This window comes from Mustelus asterias, chromosome 14 (genome assembly GCF_964213995.1).
Source record: "Mustelus asterias chromosome 14, sMusAst1.hap1.1, whole genome shotgun sequence".
Lineage (NCBI taxonomy): Eukaryota > Metazoa > Chordata > Chondrichthyes > Carcharhiniformes > Triakidae > Mustelus > Mustelus asterias.
This window is the reverse complement of record NC_135814.1, coordinates 76408924-76426938: the sequence shown is the minus strand read 5'-3', so window position 1 is coordinate 76426938 and position 18015 is coordinate 76408924. Positions and strand designations below refer to the sequence as shown.

General features: G+C 48.3%; 1 protein-coding gene across 3 annotated transcripts in view; it reads right to left on the bottom strand.

The window, feature by feature from the left end:
• The window catches only part of plcl1 (phospholipase C like 1), a 635760-nt gene that overhangs the window by 53353 nt on the left and 564392 nt on the right, over positions 1-18015 (bottom strand). The window lies entirely within an intron of this gene.

Genomic DNA, 18015 nt, shown 5'->3' with positions numbered 1-18015 from the left:
AAGTGTGAAAAATTCTGAACATTTTTAATTTCAGTTGCTAAAAACAGGGGCTGAAGTTCCTATATGTATTATTTGTGTCACTTTGATTAGTTAACATAGCATTCACAGGAATTTGACACAAATATAACCAGTGATGTAAAATAGCACGTGCAGGATTTCAATGTTCAATGTTATGCAGACAGTGTGGATTACTGATGTATTTATTAAAAGCTTGTTATAATGTTTACGTGCCAATGGTGCCTCTGTGGTGGCAGTTTGTGACTGCAGGAAAACTGGCTGAGAATGGAGTTCTTGCACAGTTCTCAATTAAACTTTCAGACTGACAAACAAGAAGGGTGTGTATACTGTTTACCCGTCTCCTTCTGCATGGCTGGGCCAGCAGAAAGAAATTCTAGAGCTGAGAGATTTTCTTCATGACTCAGGTCTCCCTCCATCGCCTTGCAGGTATGACAAACTGCAGATCTCAGTATAGTGACTGGTGAGATTTGCACCAGTGCTTAACTACAAGCACACACAAATCAGCCCCAACGTAACCAATGGTAAAAGAAACAGTTCATAAACTTCTGGATCTTTGTCAGTAATTCTTTTTTGTGCTCCTTAAGACCAGGGATGTTTAATGCTACCGACCATGAATTTTTGCTTTAGCCATTCATTTTAACAACAAGCACTCCGGATCTTGCACAATACATTCAGATGCTGTCTAAAGGTCCCCTTTCTCTGCTACAATAAAAAACATCAGCCCCACCTCAAATGAGCAATTCATCCTGCAGCAATTAGAAATAAAGGCTCAAATCTACCTATCAGTGCTGGAACTGCTGCACCCAATGCCAATCAGATACAAAGTTTCACATTTATATGGTTACCTTTAAAAAGGCTAAACTTCTGATGACAGAAGAACCTTGTCAAGGGAGGAATCCACATAGAGAACTGCAAAGAAGATCAGCACTGAAGACATGCCCCCTTTTTAAGGCGCTAGCTGCAGTATTCTGGTAAGTATTTAAAGGTCCAATCTTTTAATGAATGAGTGTGGATTCAACAACGGTTAAATGAATTAGTTGAGTCAGTTCGGGGTAGGTAGTGAGGAGATCAAGAAGGTAGTTGGGTGGTAGGGAGTTGGTTGTGCAGTTAAATCTGCCTAGCATATCATGGGTAACTATCCAGCTATGTCCTGTAGATTTATCCAAGTTTCCAACTCTACCTCAGAGTAGCAGACATTTATGCTGGGTCCAGGGGAACAGTAAATTGCCCATTGGAAATTTTAGCTCCTGGGGCAATTTCTATCTAAGTCCATGAGTCAGGATTTCTGCAGAGTCCTAACATGCATTTTTGGTTGTACATCCATCCTCCGACAATCCAGAGACTGAAAGGTTTGGGCCATAATCACTTATGTCACTAAGCTGTGATCTTTAATCAAAATGTAGTGTTTATTGTAAATTTAATTGCATTATCGTAAATTGTGTTCTTTTATTTTCATTCATAGAATCACTGCAAATTAAATTCATTTGTGAAGTGCTATGTCTAGTGGTGCTACATAGACTACCTCGATTCTCTGGGGGCAAACAGCCCTGTGGGTTATTAACTGCATGGGCTACACAGTGTTCAGCAATGATAACAATGGAGAAACCTGCATAGACTGTGCAGGTAGTGATCTGTGACACTGTCTGCTCCAAAGAGTCAATGTAATCTGTGCAGTGCCACTTTGAGGTGGTGCTATTAAATAAATTTCACCATTGGAATCCTAAGCATAACAGGAGGTCACTTGGCCTGTCATACACATGTTAGCTCTTTGGAAAAGCTGTCTGATTTAGTCCCACACTCCAGCCTTTTCCCCCCAAGTATAAACCCAATAGTCTGTTAAAAACTGATTCCATCAATGTTCTGGTTGTGCATTCCAGATCTCAATAACTTTCTGTGTGAAGAGGTCTATCCTCAGTTCCACCTTAGTTCTTATGCTGCTTATTTTAAATCTTTAACCTATGGTTGTCAGCCCATTACCCAGAAGAAATAGCTTCTCCCTACTTTACTCCATTAAATTTTCATAATTATTACCTTTAATAGGTCTTCCCTTAAAATGCTCAAAACAATACCAACTCCTCTAATCTATGAACATAAGTAAACTTCCTTATTCCTGGTATCATTCTAGTAAACCTCCTCTGTATCCTCTCTTGGGCACTGAGTGCCTTTCCCATTGACTCTGTCTACACTTCCCGCTGCCTTGGCAAAGCAGCCAGCATACTTAAGGACCCCATGCACCACGGACATTCTCTCTTTCACCTTCTTCCGTTGGGAAAAAGATACGAAAGTCTGAGGTCACATACCAACCGACTCAAGAACAGCTTCTTCCCTGCTGCCGTCAGACTTCTGAATGGACCTACCTTGCATTAAGTTGATCTTTCTCTACACCCTAGCTATGACTGTAACACTACATTCTGCACTCTCTCATTTCCTTCTCTATGAATGGTATGCTTTGTCTGTATAGCACGCAAGAAACAATACTTTTCACTGTATGTTGATACATGTGACAATAATAAATCAAATCAAAGATGTGGTGCTCAGAATTGTACACACTACACCAGCCTAGCTGCAGTTTAACCAGAGATTCGAAAAGGTTTAGTATGACTTCCTTGGTTTTGTATTGAATGCCCCTATATAGTAAGCCAAGTATCACACATGTTTTCTTAACTGCCTTATCAACTTGTCCTACTCCCTTCAAATATTTGTGAATATGCACCAATAGGTCCCTTTGTTCTTGCACCTCTCAAAATTGTACCATCTGGATTATACTGTCTCACCACATTGCTTCTCCTGAAATGCATCACTCCACACTTCGCTGTATTGAACTACATTTGCTGCCAGCCTATGTCCTGATGTCTACTACTATCATTACTCACAAATTACTATGTCGCCAAGTTTCTCCCTGGTAGTAGGGTGAAATGGGAGATTTCTAACCAGTTTTTAGACAGAGTACATATGGCACTGACAGGACTACCAGTAAAGAGTTAAATGATTCTTGAAACAAGTTAAGAAGCTAATGAGAGAATAGTTTACACATATGTGAGTGCAGTAAAAGAGTTAAACAAGTAATTATGATTTTAAAATATATATACTGATATTTTAATGTATTTTAAGTATTGTATGAATCACTGTTCACTTCAGCCAAAAGCAGGTTACCGCAAGGTATTATGGTAAAGGTAAATAGTTCAGAACCAAAGGCCTGGGAATCCTGTAGTTAGCAAAATTCATATCAGAAAGTTTCTTATGCAGGTACACATACTGCAACATTTATGAATAGGCGTATTCATTGTCTAGACTTATACTGGAAATGTGACCGGACGCCGGATCACGTGTCCATCCAGTTTGGACATGATCCAGTGGGAACGTCCACTTTGACCCCTGTAGTAGGTCTAGGGTAACCAGGCAACAAGGAAGTGACTTTAGCCAAGATGGGAGTTAGCGTCCAGATTTAAGGGATGAATTAGATATCATTATGCTGGATGGTAGAATGCAAATGGCTGAGGTGAATGTCAGGGATTATTATTGATTTGTGTATAGTAAATGTAATTGATTTTAAGCTAATGTAAGGTGGGAATGATTAATGAGAAAAACTGTAATTGATCTGTTTTGATTGTATACGTCAGATTCATCGGGGAGGTCTGTCGCTCTACCTCGGAGCGACTTAACCCTTTAGATGATCTCCTTGCAGCTGCTTGTTTTTCTTTTAAATAAATGTTATGTCTTTATACAGAGATATCTGCCTCGTGAATTTTGTATTGTCTATAGTTAAGACAGTACCAGTCATTTTGATTTACCTCACAATGTAGGGTATTTGAGAACTCATGGGCGTGGCTGTCCATACTCTTTTGTACATTGTCCCAGATCCAGGTAAGGATCATATGCATAGGGTTACCAGTCACGGCCAACTACAGAACCAGTGAATTTTCAGTGGTGATGGGAGAAAAGTTAGAACCTTGAAGGACATTGACTGCTCACAAATAAATGATCCTTTGGCTTTCTTTTAAGTACATATGAAGAAGGCAATAGGAAACCACTGCATGCATTTTTTCACCTAGTCATATTGCTCATTGAAGTTGAAAATGGCTAGCTGTAACAAGAAACCCTAAAGGAAAGAGCCAGAACACACAAGTTGTGAAGAAATGAGCAGAACACCTATCCATGGGCATGCTGCTACTACAAGTTTTGTATTGGCTGTAATATTTGAAACATCTGGAGGTCAAACTGGATGTCAAGTTACCACTATCCCTTAAATACCCTGCAATTTTATTATATGAATGACCTCATAATATGCTTTTTGAAAGTCAGTATATTCATCTACTTCACTATCTGCACCTTCTCTGATACAATAGCAAATACTATGAATGCTGGAAAACTGAAATAAAAACAGAAAATGCTGGAAATACTCAGCTGGTCAAGCAGCATCTATGGAGATGAATCAGAGTTAACATTTCAGGTTGATGACCTTTCATCAGAATCTCTCTTTTACTTCATCAAAGGCCTCTTTGAAGTATTTTTATAAATAACTGTACCAATTTACCACTTCTCAATCTCGCTCTTGCTCTCACACTGTGATATTCTCATAGGTCACAGTATTTTCTGCATTCAATTATATACAAGTATACACTCTAAATATGTTTTCCATAAATCCTTTTAGAACTACACAATAATAATTTGGCACATGGAGCACACCAGGATGATAGGAAGTGGGATAGCTTGATCTTGGTTTCAGATAAAGCTCGGCACAACATCGTGGGCCGAAGGGCCTGTTCTGTGCTGCATTGTTCTATGTTCTATGTGTAATAACAATTTATATTGTCACTCATACAACTACTTTACTTGTTTACTCTATACTGAAATAACTAACATTCACTTTGAAACCTTTGCACCTGCCATCTCCATAAACTGCTTTGACCTGGTTCTGGGGAATTTGGCGGGCCAAGTGGATCAAGTATTAGCAGGGAAACATTTAGTGAATAGTAATCATTGTATCATGGCATTTAGAAGAGCCATGGAAAAAATCAAGGGGCAAATTAGAATAAAAATACTTAATTGGAGAAGGGTAATTTCAGTGGATGTTAGCGGATCAGTACCAGAAAACTGGAATGAAAGGTTGGCAGCAAAACCCCAATGGAACAATGGGCTGCCTTTAAAGAGGAGATGGTTCTTATATGATTGAGGTGCATTTCCATGAGGGGAAAAGGTAGGGCAAGCAAAGCCAAAGCTCCCTGGATGACGAAAGAAATACAATATAAGATGGAGCAGGAAAAAGAGAGATATGACAGATGTCAGGTTAATAACACTTGTAAGAGCCAGGTTGAGTATTGAAAATTCAGAGGGAAAGTGAAAAAGGAAATCAGAAAGACAAGAGTATAAGAGAATAGCAGCTTGCATAAAAAGGGAATTCAAAAGTCTGATATCAGCATATATATAGTAAAAAGGGCAAGAAGAGAAGGGGTGAGGGCAGTTAGGGGCTGAAAGGAGGATCAATGCAGGGAGGCAGAAGTCATAGGTGAGCTGTTAAATGAGTTGCTGGAATCAAGGGTGGGATTTTCTAGCTCCGCCCACTGCAGGGCTTGTCCCGTCCCACTGAAAGTCAATGGAGTTGGACTTTTGGCTGGGCCACCGAATCTCCCATGGCAGGTCCCATCTCAAAGGGGCTGGAAATTCCTAGCCAGAGTGGAAGAGGAGGTAGCTGTGCTATTGGATGGGCTAAAAATTGATAAAGAGGCAGTCCTAGTGAGGCTGGCTGTATTCAAATTTGATAAATCTTCAGGGTTGGAAGAGATGTATCCTAGGTTGCTGAGGGAAGAAAGAGCAGAATTTATGGAGGAACTGGCCAAATCCTCCAATCTTCCTTAGGTGTAGGGATTGTGGTAGTAGGCTGGAAATTCCAAATATTAGACGCTTGTTCAAAAAATGCTAAGGACAAACCTAGCAACTACAGATCAGACAGCTGAACTTGGTGGGCAAGATTTTAGAAATAAATGATGACCCAGGATTAAATTAACAGTCACTTAGACAAATGTGGATCAATTAAGGAAACCCTCAGATAAAATAAAAATGCTGCAAATGCTGGAATCTGAAACAAAAACTGAAAAAGCTGGAAGATCTCAGCAGGCCTGGTAGCATGTGTGGAGAGAAAATGGAGCCGTCATTTCAAGTTTGGATGACCCTTCATCAGAGCTAAAGACAAGTAAAATAGGATGAGATTTATACTGTAAGGTTGAGGAGTGGAGCGGGTGGGGGGTGGAGGGGAGCCGCATAGGGTGGGGGGGCGGTTGTAATTGACCAAAGTGTCATAGCCAAAGGGCAAAGGGAATGTAAATGGTGGTGACAAAAGTTGGGACTGCTGCTAATAGTACCCATTAGGTGATCAGAATGTGTCAGTGGCAGAACAAAGGTGCACAGTATCAAAGGACTACCCGAGGAATGCGGCAGATGGCCCTAGTGAAGTGGGTGAGGGGAGGAACAAGATGGAAAGCAAGATTTAGAAGTGGACAATTGAAATGATAGACAAAATTAAAATTTAAAATATATAAGAATATAAAATAATAAATTAATTAAATAAATGGAAATGGAGTGGAGGTGGAGGAGAATTCATGTTCTGAAGTCGTTGAACTTAACGTTCAGTCCGGACGGTTGTAAATTGCCTCATTGGAAGCTCCATTGGGCTTCACTGGAACATTGCAACAGGCCAAGGACGGATATGTGAACATAAGGGCAGAGTGGTGCGCTGAAATGGCAGGTGACAAGAAGGTCTGGGTTCTGCTTGCTGATGGACCGAAGGTGTTCTGCAAAGCAGTCATCCAGTCTGTGTTTGGTCTCTCCAATGTAGAGACCACATTGGGAGCAGCGAATGCAATAGACCAGATTAAATCGCTGCTTGGCACCTTCCATGATTGCATGGGAAGGTGTTGTGGACGGTAGATGAAATGTTAAGTGTGATGGAAGAGTGGTCTAGGGTGTCCCAGAAAGAATGTTCCCTGCAGAATGCTGACAGGGGGAGTGAGGGGAGTGACAGTTGAGACCACTGTCAACCACAGCAGGTGGAAAACTATGACGAAGGAAGACATATCAGCAGTGCCATTTTGGAAAGAGGCATCATCGGAACAGATGTGGCAGTGGCGAAGGAACTGAGAGGATGGGATGGAGCCCTTACAGGATGTAGGGTGTGAAGAGCTGTAGTCAAGGTAGCTGTAGGAGTCGGTAGTCTTGTACTGGATACTGGTGGATAGTCGATCACCAGAAATGGAGACAGAGAGGTCAAGAAAGAGACGTGTCAGAGATGGACAATGTGAAGGTGATAGAGGGTGGAAATTGGAAGTTAAATTGACAAATATTTCCAGATGAGAGCATGAAGCGGCACCAAAATAGTCATCGATGTAACAATGAAAGAGTTGTGGGAGAGGGCCAGTGTGGGACTGGAACAAGGAATGTTCTACATATCCCATTAAAAGACAGGTATAACTGGAACCCAAGCGAGTGCCCATCGCCACACCTTATATTTGGAGGAAGCAAGAAAAGTTAAAGGAGAAATTGTTGAGTGTGAGAACAAGTTCAGCCTGAGAGAGGAAAGTGGTGGGGAATGGGGATTGTTAGGCCTCTGTTCGAGGAAGAAGCAAGAGCTCTCAGGCCCCCAGAATCAATTTGTTAAAGGAAAATTGTGTTTTAACGAACTAATTTGAGCTTTTCAATGAGATAACTGAGAAGGTTGATGAGAGTAATGCAGCTGATGTGGTCTACGTGCTCTCGTAAAAAGCATTTGATAAAGTATCACATAATTGGCTTACCAGTAAAGTTCAAGCCCACGGAATAACAGAAAAAGTGGAAGCAGTGATATGAAGTTGGCTGAGTGACAGAAAACAGGAGTAATGGAAAATGGATGTTTTCTGGCCTGAAGGAAGCTATACAGTGGAGTTCCCCTACAACCACTGCTTTTCTTGATATAGGGCCCGATTTTACCATTTTGATCCTAAGTGCTGAATCTGGGAGTGAACCAGATCCGACTTGTTCTCCGGTGCCCCCATACACACTCTGCCTGAAAGAAATGCAGCAATTCCGAATCATGCTGCAGAAGCCTGTGGACGGGGCTTATTGCGCCCGAAATCCTGCAGTTCTGATTGGCGCCTCCAACTGCGCATGCGCAGAAAAAAAATGATAGAATGCTGCTCCCCTACCACATCATGCACGAGCTGGATAATGCCTCCCTCTGGCCCCCACAGACATTGTCCCACCCCCACAACATTACTGACCCCCTTATCCCCCCCTGCCACCCAGACCGATCGCAGCCCCCTCTCCCCCTTTCCCCCAACGATCTCTGGCAGAGTGACAGCGGACACCCCCTGCATTCATCTCAGGCAGAGTGGCAGCGGACCCCCCCTTCCCCCTCACTGATCTCAGGCAAGTGGAAGCGGACCCCCCCCTTCCCCCTCACTCATCTTGGGCAGAGAGATCCACCCTCCACCCTACAGGTATCAGGCAGGGTGATCCCCCTCACCCTGGATCCTCCCGCACAAGGTCCCCATCTCCTCCGGACTCCGATGGCTGTGTGACACCTCTCTCTCTCTCCCCTGTCCCCAATCACTGAACATCAGTGCCTCCGGTTTTCTCCCACAGTCCAAAGATGTGCGGGTTAGGTTGATTGGCCATGCTAAAATTGTCCCTTAGTGTCCCGAGATGTGTAGGTTAGAGGGGTTAGCGGGTAAAATATGTAGGGATATGGGGGTAGGGCCTGGGTGGGATTGTGGTCGGTGCAGACTCGATGGGCCGAATGGCCTCTTCCTGCACTGTAGGGTTTCTATGTTTCTATGTCACCCAAGCACAACGCAACGCCATCCGCGCTCTCAAGACCAACTGCAACATTGTCATCAAACCAGCAGACAAAGGAGGGGCCATCGTCATATTGAACAGAACGGATTACTGCAAAAAAGTGTACCGACAACTGAACAACAAGAAACACTGCGGTCAGTTACCCGCAGATCTGACCAATGAGCACACCCGTCAACTCAACAGACTGATCAAGACCTTTGATCTGGATCTTCAGAGCACCCTCCATGCTCTCATCCCACGTACTCCCCACATTGGAGATCTCTACTGCCTTCCGAAGATACACAAGGCCAACACACCTGGCCGTCCAATCGTATCAGGCAATGGGACCCTGTGTGAGAACCTCTCCGGCTATGTCGAGGACATCCTGAAACCCATTGTACAAAGAACCCCCAGTTTCTGTCGCAACACTAAGGACTTTACAGAAATTCAGCACACATGGAGCAACAAGAACAAACAAAGAACAAAGAACAATACAGCACAGGACCAGGCCTTCGGCCCTCCAAGCCCACGCCGCTCCCTGGTCCAAACTAGACCATTCTTTTGTATCCCTCCATTCCCACTCTGTTCATGTGGCTATCTAGATAAGTCTTAAACGTTCCCAGTGTGTCTGCCTCCACCACCTTGCCCGGCAATGCATTCCAGGCCCCCACCACCCTGTGTAAAATACGTCCTTCTGATATCCGTGTTAAACCTCCCCCCCTCACCTTGAACCTATGACCCCTCGTGAACGTCACCACCAATCTGGGAAAAAGCTTCCCACCGCTCACCCTATCTATGCCTTTCATAATTTTATACACCTCTATTAGGTCACCCCTCATCCTCCATCTTTCCAGTGAGAACAACCCCAGTTTACCCAATCTCTCCTCATAACTAAGCCCTTCCATACCAGGCAACATCCTGGTAAACCTCCTCTGCACTCTCTCTAAAGCCTCCACGTCCTTCTGGTAGTGTGGCGACCAGAACTGGGCGCAGTATTCCAAATGTGGCCGAACCAACGTTCTATACAACTGCAACATCAGACCCCAACTTTTATACTCTATGCCCCGTCCTATAAAGGCAAGCGTGCCATATGCCTTATTCACTACCTTCTCCACCTGTGACGTCACCTTCAAGGATCTGTGGACTTGCACACCCAGGTCCCTCTGCGTATCTACACCCTTTATGGTTCTGCCATTTATCGTATAGCTCCCCCCTACGTTAGTTCTACCAAAATGCATCACTTCGCATTTATCCGGATTGAACTCCATCTGCCATTTCTTTGCCCAAATTTCCAGCCTATCTATATCCTTCTGTAGCCTCTGACAATGTTCCTCACTATCTGCAAGTGCAGCCATTTTCGTGTCGTCCGCAAACTTACTGATCACCCCAGTTACACCTTCTTCCAGATCGTTTATATAAATCACAAACAGGCAGTTGAACCAGGAGCACTCCTCGTCACAATGGATGTCTTGGCATTCTACACCAGCATCCCCCATGACGGCATTGCTGCAACTGCCTCAGTACTCAACGCCGACAACTGCCAATCTCCAGATGCAATTCTACAACTCATCTGCTTCATTCTGGACCACAACGTCTTCACTTTCAACAACCAGTTCTTCATCCAGACATACAGAACAGTCATGGGGACCAAAATCGCACCTCAATATGCCAACATCTTCATGCACAGGTTCGAATAAGACCTCTTCACCTCACAGGACCTTCAGCCGATGCTATACACTAGATACATCGATGACATTTTCTTCCTTTGGACTCATGGCGAACAATCACTGAAACAACTATATGATGACATCAACAAGTTCCATCCCGCCATCAGACTCACCATGGACTACTCTCCGGAATCGGTTGCATTCTTGGACACACGCATCTCCATCGAGGATGATCACCTCAGCACCTCACTGTACCGCAAGCCCATGGATAACCTCACGATGCTCCACTTCTCCAGCTTCCACCCTAAACACGTTAAAGAAGCCATCCCCTACGGACAAGCCCTCCGTATACATAGGATCTGCTCAGATGAGGAGGATTGCAACAGACACCTACAGACGCTGAAAGACGCCCTCATAAGAACAGGATATGGCGCTCGACTCATCAATTGACAGTTCCAACGCGCCACAGTGAAAAACCGCACTGACCTCCTCAGAAGACAAACACAGGACATAGTGGACAGAGTACCCTTCGTCGTCCAGTACTTCCCCAGAACGGAGGAGCTACGAGCCTTCAACATGTCATCAATGAAGACGAACATCTCGCCAAGGCCATCCCCACACCCCCACTTCTTGCCTTCAAACAACCGCAGAACCTCAAACAGGCCATTGTCCGCAGCAAACTACCCTTCCTTCAGGAGAACAGTGACCACGACACCACACAACCCTGTTACAGCAACCTCTGCAAGACGTGTCAGATCATTGACACGGATGCCATCATCTCACGTGAGAATATCATCCACCAGGTACACAGTACATACTCTTGCGACTCGGCCAACGCCGCAGGAAAGCATTCAACGGATGAATGAACACCGCTCGACAATCACCAGGCAGGACTGTTTTCTTCCAGTCGGGGAACACTTCAGCAGTCACGGGCATTCAGCCTCTGATCTTCGGGTAAGTGTTCTCCAAGGCGGCCTTCACAACACACGACAACACAGAATCGCTGAGCAGAAACTGATAGCCAAGTTCCGCACACATGAGGACGGCCTCAACCGGGATCTTGGGTTCATGCCACATTATCTGTAACCCTCACGACTTGCCTGGGCTTGCAAAATCTCACTAACTGTCCTGGCTGGAGACAATACACACCTCTTTCACCTGTGCTTGGCCCTCTCTCCACTCACATTGTCTGTACCTTTAAGACTTGATTACATGTAAGACTTGCATTCCAACCATTATCTTGTAAATTGAGTTTGTGTCTGTATATGCCCTGTTTGTGAACACAACTCTCACTCACCTGAAGAAGGGACGAGACTCCGAAAGCTTGTGCTACCAAATAAACTTGTTGGACTTTAACCTGGTGTTGTAAGACTTCTTACTGTGCTTACCCCAGTCTAACGCCGACATCTCCACATCATCCCAATCATTGAGGCACTCATCCACCGCTGCCACCAAGCCCCCCCCCCCCCGCCGCCACCAACCCCCTCCGCCCCATCAGCGCACCAGCAAGTGCTCACTTGCCTTCCCCTCAATGCTAACAAGCAAACTTTATGTAATTTGCTGAAAAGCTCTGCCAAACTGCCAGAAGCTGATCTGCCCTAACGAGGGGCAGCTCCATTAAAAACTCAAGAATGGACAGGCAGGCAATGCAGGAAAAAAAATGAGCACACGACCAGCCCCCCCCAATTTTCTGAGGGCGACCTGGGAGGCTGCTGGACGCAGCAGAAGCGAGGCTGGACATCCTCTTCACCCCAGGAGGATGCAGACCAAGGGGGGGCTGATGGAAATGCGGCCTGGGAGGAAGTCGCCGCCTCAGTCAGTGCCAGGGCACTGCCCCCCCCCCCCCCGAACCAGGGGGCAGTGCCGGAAAAAAGCCAATTACCTCATCCGTGCAGCAAGGGTGAGTGGTGAATCCCATTTTGCATCTTCTCCCAGATCATCCCATCCCCAGCACCCTGCATGCTTCCAGCTCCTGACTCCAAGCACCTCCTTCCTTTCCCCCCCAATGAGTCCTGCTGTGCTTCCCCTCTCAGAGCAACCACTTGATACTCTGCAGGAGTCATGCCACCATTTCTTTCATGGCTCCTCTGTCTCCACAGAAGAAGACCAAGCACAACATCCGTGAGAGGGCGAAGACAGGGGGTGGTGAGCCAGACCTCCGGGTCCTCACCCCCTTTGAGGAGCGGGCGCTGAAGCTCTCCAAAGGGGAGATGCGGGCTGTCAGCGACAGCATGGTCGGGCTGCCATAAGGACGTGAGCACCTGTCAGTCCTTCAATCACTTCGAGGCAACTTCCCGGGGACATGAGTTTTGGGTGCGAGGGGCAAGGTTCAAAAGGAATGTACGAGGCATGTTTATTTGCACAGAGAAGGTAGTGGGTGCCTGGAACTCGCTGCCGGGGAAGGTTGTGAATGCAGATACAATAGTGACCTTTAAGGAGCATTTCAACAGCTGTGTGAATGTGATGGGAATAGAGGCATATGGTCCCCAGAAGGGTAGGTCGCTACAGGCTTGGAGGGCCGAAGGGCCTGTTCCCGTGATGTAATTTTCTTGGTCCTTTGTTCTATGCTCAATGGAGAAGCGTGAATCATGTGTTTGTCATCCTGGATTCCTCTCCCTCCCTTGCTTTTAACCTTGTGTCGTGTGTTGCAGGGACAAATCCGGATGCTCTGGGGCATTCTGGACTCCAGGCCCCGGCTACAGCTCCCGTCCCTCCTGGTCCAGACAACTCGGACAAATCCTCGGAGGATGCAGGTGAAGGGATCTCTGAGGATGGCACCATTTTGGCGTCAGCTGCCACACAACCCACCATGTCAGATACCGACATGTCAGTGGGTTCAGTTAGTAGTGAGGCTTCTGGGCACTCTTTGGTGCGTATGACACATCTGATAATGTACATTGGGTGGAGGAGGGAATGTCCGAGGCCTCTGGCAGGCGGGGGCCTGCCAGAGGTGAGGACTCAGCTGGCTCCAGGCTACATGCTGGTCCTCTGAGATCACTTCTCCCTCAGCTGCTGGAGATGCGGCAATGCCAGGGAATGCAGGAGGGGCATTCTGCGAACCAACTGCGAGGCTGTTGGGAGGAGTCCCAAAGCTTTCAGGTGGACCAGCTATTGCCTGTCTTGCGTGGTTCCCAGGCCGACACTGCAAGAGTGGCGTCTGCAGTGGAAAACCTGGGACAGAGGATCCTCATCATGAGTGGCAGGCTCCAAGCGATGGCCAAGTCGCAGCGGGCCACAGCAGAATCCCAGAGGGCTGCAGCCGAGTCACAGCGGGCCACAGCAGAGGGCAGCCGAGTCACAGCGGGCCACAGCAGAGGGCAGCCAAGTCACAGCAGGCCATAGCTGAGGGACTGATCAGGCTTCTCGAGATTCTGCGGCCCTTGGCTGAGAGGCTCGAGAGCTTGCAGGAGACCCAGTGCTGAGACCCAGCGGGCTATGGCGGCAGCCCTTGAGAAACGTGGCCCAGTCTCAGAGGGTCATGGCTGAGGGGTTGCAGAGTATGGCCCAGTCTCAGAGGGCACTTGCCGCAGCCATTGGGAGATGGCCCCCAACTCAAGTGGCCATCGCAGAGGGGTCGACCACCATGGTAGGACGCAGGTGGTCCTCCAGGACTGGCAGGGCCAGGTGACGCCGGAGCTTCTGGAGTTCACTGCAGAAGCACCACGGTCCCATGGAGTGACCCAGGGGCCAACAGGAATCCCAACGGAGGAGGAAGGGCTTGAGCCCATGCCGGGGCCTTCCAGCCAGGAGACTGTGGCTGTGGCTACACCTTCTGACTTCCCCTTCCTGACACCGGGGCATCTCAGGGGCAGTGGGATGAAGAAGCTGTCGTCATGGAAACATCCCTGACATCTGGAAGCAGGCCAGGGCCCTCAAAGTCCGGGGCCTCCAGAGGACGCCTGCCATGCGCATTACAGGCCATGGGGCGAGTCGGCAGCTGGCCCCCTCCACCTCCGATGTACATTCTGGGGAGTCACAGAGACGTAGTGGTAGGCCACGTAAGGTTAGGAAAGGTAGTTGCACTGAGATGGCACAGGTGAAGGGTTGCACTAGTTAGAAAGATATGTGAGCACCGTAACATTTTCTGTTCACAAGTTTTTATGTTACAACATCTTATTTAAACACCTTTATTGTAAATAAATGTTTTTTCAACACGCACCTGCGACTAATTTGTCTCGATAATGAATCCTCTTTCATTGATGATCACCCAACACTTCATGTTGATGTCAGTTGGGGAGGCCCCTCAATGCTGTGTCACTGAGAAAAAGAAGCCATTGGTTTCATAGACCTCACGAACAATTCCCTCCCGTCCCCCACCACCTGCCCCAGGGCCATGTTTTGGGGTTTCAGATCCTTTACCCACTACACAGATGTGGACCCAGGTGCCAGCGTGCATGGGGAGCTCAGGTAGGAGTCAGACTAGTTTGCACCAGAGCATCATCATAATGGCTCAGTGAGTCATCATCACCTTCCTGCCTACCAAAAACCTCACTAACACAGAGTACCCAGTCCCACCACTCTGGTGTGACAATGTGCAGGATATATGGAAGGCACGGGGAGGAGTGGTTGGGGGGGATGGAACCCATAGACATTCCCTAGCGAGTGAACCGCCTGGTTATCAGGGTCTCTCTTGCTGCCCTCGCGTGCCTCATTTGAACTGTCAGCCCTCCAGTGCCTGGGTGGTGTTCCAAGGCATGGTCTTCCTCCTCCTGCTGGTCATCCTCCCCAGCCACGGTCGGCTGGTCAGCCTCCATGTCCTTCTCCTTCTCCAAGAGGTCACCTCGCTGCAGAGCCAGATTGTGCAAGGCACAGCACACCAGCACAATGTGGGAGGAGATCAGGGGGCTGTACTGGAGGACCCTGCCAGATTGGTCCAGGCACTGGAATCGCATCTTGAGGAGCCCATACACCTCGCCACTGTCACGCGGGTAGCTACATGGGCCTCATTATAGTGGGTCTCTGCCCCAGACACAGGCCTCCGCACAGGCGTCATCAGCCATGTCCGAAGCAGGTAATTCATATCACCCAGGAGCAACCCTGCAGCCTGGGCTCCTCCTTGAATGCCTCCGGAATGTCTGAGCTCCTGCTTATGAAGCTGTCATGCGCGCTGCCTGGATGTCTGGCGCAGACATGCATGATGGTCGCACACGAGCTGAACATTCAGGGTGTGGAACCCTATTAACAAATCTTCATGGATTCTGTAGGGGGTCTTGAGGGTGACGTGTGCAATCGATCGCCCCCGGCACATTAGGCATCTCTGCAATGGCTGCGAACCCTGCAGCCCGGGCTTCCTGCTGCCCCTGGTCCAGGTTGAAGTTGATGAACTGGCCAGCACCATACAGGGTTTCAGTGACCTGCCTCACACAGATGTGCACGACAGATTGGGAGATGCCACAGACATCCCCGCTCGGGGTTTGGAATGAACCAGTCGCCTAAAAGTTTAGAGCGGCCATCAATTTGACAGCCACCGAGATTGGGTGCCCCTCCCGGCCTCTGGGTGCCAGGTCCTGCAACAGGTTGCACAGGTGTTGCACGGTTTCCTTTTGGAGTCGGAGACGTCGGCGGCACACGTTGTGTACGGAACTGCCGGGGTCTCTGCTCCCTCCTTCTCCTACTCTGGGTGAATGGTGGTCACCTCCTGCCTCTGGTGGTCATCTCCCTCTGGTCCTGCAAGTGGTAAGGCTTGGGCCTTCTGTGCACGCGATTCTTCCTCCTGCTCCTCCTCCTCAGGTCCAGCAGCAACCAAAAAAACAGCTACATCTACTGGTTGCATTGAAAAAGCCATGTTGTCACTCTGAAGGGTTGGGGGGGGGGGGGGGGGGGGGAGGAGATGGAGAGGAACACATGTAGAGGTTATGGAATGCTGCTTGCCCCTATGCCATCCACAATCACAGCCCCCCGCCCCCAATTTCCCCAACCACATGCTCCCCACAATCACAGCCCCCTCTACAATTCCCCCAGCCACATGCTCCCCACAATCACAGCCCCCCAATTCCCCCAGCCACATGCTCACCACAATCACAGCCCCCTCAATTCCCCCAGCCACATGCTCCCCACAATCACAGCCCCCTCAATTCCCCCAGCCACATGCTCCCCACAATCACAGCTCCCCCAATTCCCCCAGCCACATGCTCCCCACAATCACAGCCCCCTCAATTCCCCCAGCCACATGCTCCCCACAATCACAGCCCCCCAATTCCCCCAGCCACATGCTCCCCACAATCACAGCCCCCCAATTCCCCCAGCCACATGCTCCCCACAATCACAGCCCCCTCAATTCCCCCAGCCACATGCTCCCCACAATCGCAGCTCCCCCAATTCCCCCAGCCACATGCTCCCCACAATCACAGCCCCCCCAATTCCCCCAGCCACATGCTCCCCACAATCACAGCCCCCCCAATTCCCCCAGCTACATGCTCCCCACAATCACAGCCCCCCCAATTCCCCCAGCCACATGCTCCCCACAATCACAGCCCCCCCAATTCCCCCAGCCACATACTCCCCACAATCACAGCCCCCCCAATTCCCCCAGCCACACTCCCCACAATCACAGCCCCCCAATTCCCTCAGCCACATACTCCCCACAATCACAGCTCCTTGAAAAGTTGAGAGGTTGCAGCAGTGCTATTCGCAAGGACTTTGTGCACATCCTTCAGCTGGAAGGACCCAGCAGCACTACAAGACTTGAGGTCAGTGCTGAGACCCGGGTTCATGCTGCAAGTCGGACATCAGAGACCCTGCAGAGCAACAGCCCCCCCCACCCCCCACCCCCCCCCCCACACAGTCGCAGAGCCGCCACCAACCTGAGACAGAAAATGGGCGCAACAACAGGACACCCGTGAGTAGCAGAGAGCTGTCGGACACTATGCACTTACCTCCTCACCAACCCTCACTGATGAAGCGCCCGAATCAGACTTTTATTGAACATGTCTGATTCACGCTGATTCCTGATTGGCGAACGCGGTGGTAAAGGGGGAAGTACTGGTAAAGTTGGGCATCCAGCCCATTAAGTCAATTTAAATGCATTCAAAAGCATTTAAATTTCCATTGTGCCTGTTTCGGGCATGGTGCCGATCGCGTCCATTTTCAGGCCTTGGTAAAGGGGGAACCGGTGCGGAGGCGGGCGCAGATCGCGCTCCTTGCCTCACGCCCGACTTTACCAAGTTTTCGTACCTAAAAACCTGTTAGTAAAATCAGGCCCATAGTGAACTAGACTTGGGTGTACAGGGCACAATTTCAAAATTTGCAGATGGCACTAAACTTGGAAGTAGTGTGAATTCTGAGGAGGATTGTAACCAACCTCAAGAGGACAGACAGGCTGGTGGAACGGGCAGTTCTGTGGTAGATGAAACTTAATGCAGAGAAATGTGAAGTGATACATTGTGGTAGGAAGAATAAGAAGTTATATAAACTAAAGGTTACAATCCATAGGAGGTTCAGAATCAGAGATACCTAATGATATATTGCACACCTTTAATTGGAGGTGTAGAGGGGGCAGGGAGGGAGGAGCCTGTTCCTGGCCAAA